The 6,000-nt window shown below is 35.0% G+C and overlaps 1 pseudogene; it reads right to left on the bottom strand.

Annotated features, from left to right (window-relative positions):
- Positions 1-863: 863 nt before the first annotated feature.
- Positions 864-6,000, bottom strand: part of LOC100913646 — a 47,351-nt pseudogene continuing 42,214 nt past the window's right edge.

The raw sequence follows: 6,000 nt of genomic DNA, 5'->3' as shown, positions 1-6,000 counted from the left end.
GTCCCTTCTGAAATGGCCTTGTAGGTTATTTGGGAATAAAAAACAGGCACTAGGGAGAATGGTACATGCCTATCCTATCTCAAAAGGGGAGGGAATGGAAAGGTAAGGGAGTCTGGTTCCTAGGGAAAAATAAGTTTAAACAAAAATACAAGAACACATCTGCTGCATAGAGAGTAGTTGGAATCAATGCAGGATTTGCATGTCTCAAGCCAATTTTTAGGTTCATAATAAGATTGCTTACCTCTGCAGGCACAAGAGATTTTATAATCCCATGGTTCTTGACCTGGGATCCATGAATTTTTGTGCTTGTTTCTTTTTTAATATTTTGATAATTGTATTTCAATTTGATTCCATTTAAAATAATGTCCATTTTATTTATACATTTAAAATATTATTCTGAGGATGTCCATATGATTCATTAGATTCCCAAAAGAGTCCTTGAAATAAACCTACTAAAATGGTTAAACACCATTTATCTAGGTTCAAAGTTCTTGTTTTATAGATATTACTATTGAAGCCCAGATGTTAATTTCATTCAAGTGGAGCTGAGATTTCAACCAACATTCTTCATACCAAATTTGTTTTAGTATTGGACCTTTATATATACCATGTTGGGCAGCCACAGATAAAAAGATGCAGTGTACTGCTTTCATTGCCACACAAAAAGTCCAGTGAATCTAAATTCCTTTACAGACCTAGAGAAGGAATTTATTCATTGTTACACAGCTAATATCAGGGTGCGGATTGGAACATAAGTCTCCTGATTCCAAGTCTAAATATATGTAAATACATAAAAATGTAGAAAATATCCATTCTGAAAGTGAGGTGATGTGGACAATAGACCTCAAGGAAAGTCAGAAATCTCAGACAGAGTTGGTCTTCTTCAGTAATTTGGCTTCAGATTTCTCTTTCTTTTTTTCCTCTTCTTTTTCTTTCTCTTTTCCTCTTTGTGGCTTGTTAATTTTTCTCTTCCATTTTGATCCTCTAGGCTTTCTTAAAGTTGAATGAGTTCTTTTGACCACTCTCACTTTCTTTGTCTGAGAGTGAAAACTCCTCCTCACATTCAATTCTTTTATCTGAGAAACATATTGAAATACATTTGTCAGGAGGTTTGTCATCCTTATCTCCACTGTCCTCCTGTATCCCATCCTTAGGAATGGGCTGCATCTGTACACAGGGGCATGAAGTAACATCCATTGGGTCTCAGGTAGCCTCTGCTTGATCTTTTCCAAATACTCTTTGGGGTGATCCAAAGTACTCAAAATAATAATTATAGAGAAGTTCATTGGGGATCTATGTCTAAATCCACACTTGTCTCACACGTTCATCATCTGCCTATGTTGTGGATGGTAGCGGGGTAGTCACACCCTCCCAGCATCAGCATGGGTGGATTGAAGCTCTTGACAGATTTCACACACTTGATATGTCCTTTGATGTTAAGCTTGAAAAAACCTAATTGGTTTCCAGACTGGAAATCAAAACCACGTTTCAAGATCACTGCATTGAGCTAAAATGTCTCCATTACTTCAGATATCACTGGTTTCTTGATAGGTTCATAAACTTCATGATCAATACCATCTAAAAGTGAATAGTTGACAGTCTATTATTCAATTTTGCTAGCCTCAGTATCCCATAGGTTGTCACATACTTTAAATGTGCTTTCTGTACTTGTGAAAGGACACTATCATGATCATGACTCAATTTGTGGTGGAAAAAGCTTCTTTCATGCCATTGCCATGATGAATGTCAATATCAATGAACAGCACTTTCTGGGGGGTACATAAACAGTTCTTTAGGATAATCACATTGTAGTTGATGTGACAGAAACCAGAAGACTGGGACTTCTTAGCGTCATGTAGGACCCCAGCCTGGTTCATAGCAATATCTGCTTGCTATTTATTAAGGTTTACCTTACTTGCCAAAGATTCATTAGTGGATAATTGAAAGAACTCAAATAAATCTAAAAACTAGGTAATAAAATCTTTGGTTAAAAAAAAAGGGACAAAAATACTGAAGAAAATAACACCTTAAAAAATTAAATTGGCCCAATAGTAAAAGAAGAACAAAAATCCTGTTAAAAGAAGTTTTTTCTTTTTCTTTTTTTTTTACAGGTACAACCTGTATGTGATTCATGATCTTAAGATTTAAAACTTAAAATGTATCATGGAAATATAACCCCCTCATTTTATGAATGAGAAAATTTCACTTTGGAGTATAAAACAACTTTTCTAGAATTCACAGATAATAACACATATGGCATTAGAATCCAAATTCCAATTCCAAAGTCAGTCTTCCTTTCACTATATCATTTATTATGTTACTTATTCTTTATTATTCATAACTAATTTATTGTTTTCTTTTTTAATAAAGGTCTTTTTAATTTTCAAAATATGTGTCTAGATAGTTCATCATATTAAAAGCTTGTTTCATTTTTTTTCTCCTCTTCCTCCCACCTTCTCCCCTATAAGGCAAGTAATCCAATGTATGTTAAATATGTGCAATCTTCTTCTCTACATATTTACACAATTATCATGCTGCACAAGAAAGATCATATTAAAAAAAGAAAAAAATGAGAAAGAAAAAAAACAAATTCAAGCAAACAACAACAAAAACAAAAATATTATTTTGTGATCCACTCTCAGTCTCCATAGTCTTTTCTCTCGGTGCAAGTGGCTCTCTACATCACAAAATGAATTTTGTGAACAGTGAATTACCTCACTGTTGAAAAGAGCTATATTCATCAGAAGTGATCATGGTATAGTCTGATTTTTGTTGTAAACAATGTTCTCTGGGTTCTACTCATTTCACTTAGCATCAATTTGTGTAAATCTACCCAGACTTTTCAAAAACTTCTTAAAAAGAAGAACTGACCAAATGGAAAAAAAGACTTACGTAAGTTCACTGAAGAAAGTAATTATTTAAAAATTAGAATTGGTCAAATGGAAGCCAATGATTCCATGAGATATCAAGAAACATTAAAACAGTCATAAGAATTCTTAAAATGAAAGAAAATATGAGCTATCTTATCAGAAAAATAACTGACCTAAAATAGATGAAAAGATAATTTAAGAATTATTGAAGTAACTTAAAATCATGATCAAAATCAAAGAAATAGCCTGAACATCATGTTTCAAGAAATCATCAAGGAAAACTGCCCTGATGTCTTAGATCTAGAGGATAAAATATAAATGAAATAATCTACCAATTACCTCCTGAAAGAGATACCAAAATGAAAACTTCCAGGAATATTATAGCCAAGTTTTAAAGGGATAAAAAGGGATGTACTGCAAGAAGAGCAAAGGGAAAAGCAGAATGGGGAAATTTTTCTCACATCAAAGAAGCATACTAAAAAGAGGTTTCATAATGGAAGAAGAAAGGAGGGGTGATAGGCAATGTTTGAATAACTCTCATCATAATTGGTTCAAAGAGGAAAGAATACTAACACACCAGACTGAGTTGTATACAGAAATGTAACTCACCCATAGGGAAATAGAAGAGGAAGGAGATAACAGAGAGGGGTTAATAAAAGGGAGGGTGGCTAAAATCAAAATCATCTTTATGAGGAGGATTGGAAGATTGGGTGATAAGAGAGAGGGGGGAAAAGAGGGGAGAAAAGAGAGAGAGAGAGAAAGAGAGAGAGAGAGAAGGCGGGGAGGGAGGATAAGGGAGAAGGAGAGGGAAGAGAAGGAGGGCTGTGGGGCCATCCCTACTTTGTTCTCTGTTTTCTATAAACCCATAGGAAAATAAACTATCACCAAATCAATGAATTAATCAATTAATTAACCAAGAGGGAAGTGTGTGATTTGGCTACCATGTACTACTAAGTTCAAGCACTGGTCAAGGAGTTTTGTTACAGTGTGTCAAATGTACATGCCTAGGCCACCCCTTGAAGGGTTTTCTCTGCTTACTGGAAGGTGCTTGCCTACAAACTCTCAAGACTACAGAAGTACTTATGTGATTCAGTATATAAAGTGCTGGGCCAAGAGATATTATATTAAAGCACTTTGCAAACCTTAAAGAGTCAAATAAATATTACCTATAAGCAAGGTTGGGAAGGGAACAGATTGTCTGTTAATTTAAAACAATTCATATGTAAAAATGTTTACAGGCCCCATAAGTTCATCTAGGTCAATCACAACCTGAACAAAAACACCTATTATACACCTGACAAATGATCATCCCTCAGAGACTTCCAGTAATGGAGCCCATCCAATATTAGATAGATCGAATTATTAGAAAGTTTGTCCCTAAATTGAGCCCAGATTTTCCTCCCTACAACATCTAACCATCCTTCTTTGTTCTGCCACTCTCAAAACAAAGCAGAATTAGTCATAATGTGCTACCAGATAATTGAGGTTCCTGTCCAGATGTTTTAGTATCATCTTGATATAGCTACAGAATTGTTTTATTCTCATAATGAAAGAGAGTGAGAAACAGAGTGACGGAGAAACAGAGACAGAAACAATCAGAAACAGACAAAAGGGAGACCAAATTGGTTTTATAGCATGAAATGTAAGGGATGTATTAAATTCTCTTCCTCCTTCTGCTACTATTAGTTTCATTTCCCTTTTCCCTTGCAGGAGAAGAGATGAAATGTGTACAGCTGCTATCCTCCTAACCCCGGATCTCCTTGAGCCAGCCATGTGGTTTTTGCAGCAAAACTTAAGGTAAACAAGAAAGGCAATTTAAAAACATCCTTGTGGAGACAGAATGCCCTCCTCAGTATATCAAAGAGTCCTGACTTTGATCCCAGAGTTTATTGGTCAGCACCTGGCCTCTATTATTTACTTTCTATAGACCTTTGGCAAGGCATTTTCCCTTGTTGTGCCTTATTTTCTCTAGCTATAAAATAAATGTGGATTCAATGTTCTCTAAATTCTTATCAAGTTCTAAATCCTCTAAGGCAAGCTGGCATCTTTTTATTTTTCTCAGCTTGACTTTGTCAAGTGTACAGTCATTATGCATTGCTATTTGGCCTGAATAGTGCTATTATCTCCAGCAAAATGTGTTTTTCTAAGAAATGACCAAGTGATTCCATTCATTTGGGAAGAACAATGACAGAAGAAAATGCTCTGGGGCTATACCAGTGGCATTACCTTTTCTAAGAATCTCCTTTCACATAATAGATGGAACCTCTTAAATCAAACAGAATTAAAATCTTTCTTTCCAAAGTCAGATCACACCAGATTACACTGAGGAAGCAAGTATGAGCTGGAAGCTTACAGAGGTTATATAATTGTTCTTGGATTCACAAGATTCAAATTTGTCCCAGTGGGGCCAAAAGAAATCTCCATTTCCCACAGAGAGCTTCATGTCATGGCCATGTCTCCATATGGACTATTTAATGAATATATTTGGGATTGCATTCTAAACTCAACTGAGAATTTAAGATAAAAATTTCATAGCTTCAGTCACCTAGCACTGGGTTTTGAATCATTATTGTGAATTCATATCTGGCCTCAGCTATTCAATAACTGTGAGATTCTGGGTAAGTCACTTCACTATCTTATGCAAAATGAGTTGGAGAAGAAAATGGCAAACCATGTTACAAGAACCTCAAATCGGGTCATGAAGAGTTGGACACAACTGAAAAATGAAAACATCAAAGTTCAACCCCTTCCTTTTCCAAATAAGAAACTTGAGATTCAGAGAAGTTTGGCAATTTCCCAAAGTTGCACAAGTACTAAATACCAACTATAATATTTGGCTCCAGTTTCTCTGATCCCAGAGTCAATGTTTTTTCTACATATAATTTCATAGAATTCACAGTGGAAAGGGTCATTCAATCTCATTTGATCCAGCCCCTTCATTTTGCAAAGGAAAAGTCAGAGGCCCAGAGAGACTTTCCTAATAATATATAATAATATACATTATGTAACAATAGTATATATTATATAATAATAACATTAATAATTATAGGTACTATTTCTATAGCACTTAATATGTGCCAGATATTGTGATGCTTTATAATTATTATCTCATGTTCCTCACAACAATCCT

This window comes from Sarcophilus harrisii, chromosome 2 (genome assembly GCF_902635505.1).
Source record: "Sarcophilus harrisii chromosome 2, mSarHar1.11, whole genome shotgun sequence".
NCBI classification, from domain to species: domain Eukaryota; kingdom Metazoa; phylum Chordata; class Mammalia; order Dasyuromorphia; family Dasyuridae; genus Sarcophilus; species Sarcophilus harrisii.
Note: the sequence above shows the minus strand (reverse complement) of the source record. Positions and strands in the feature narration are given on the sequence as shown.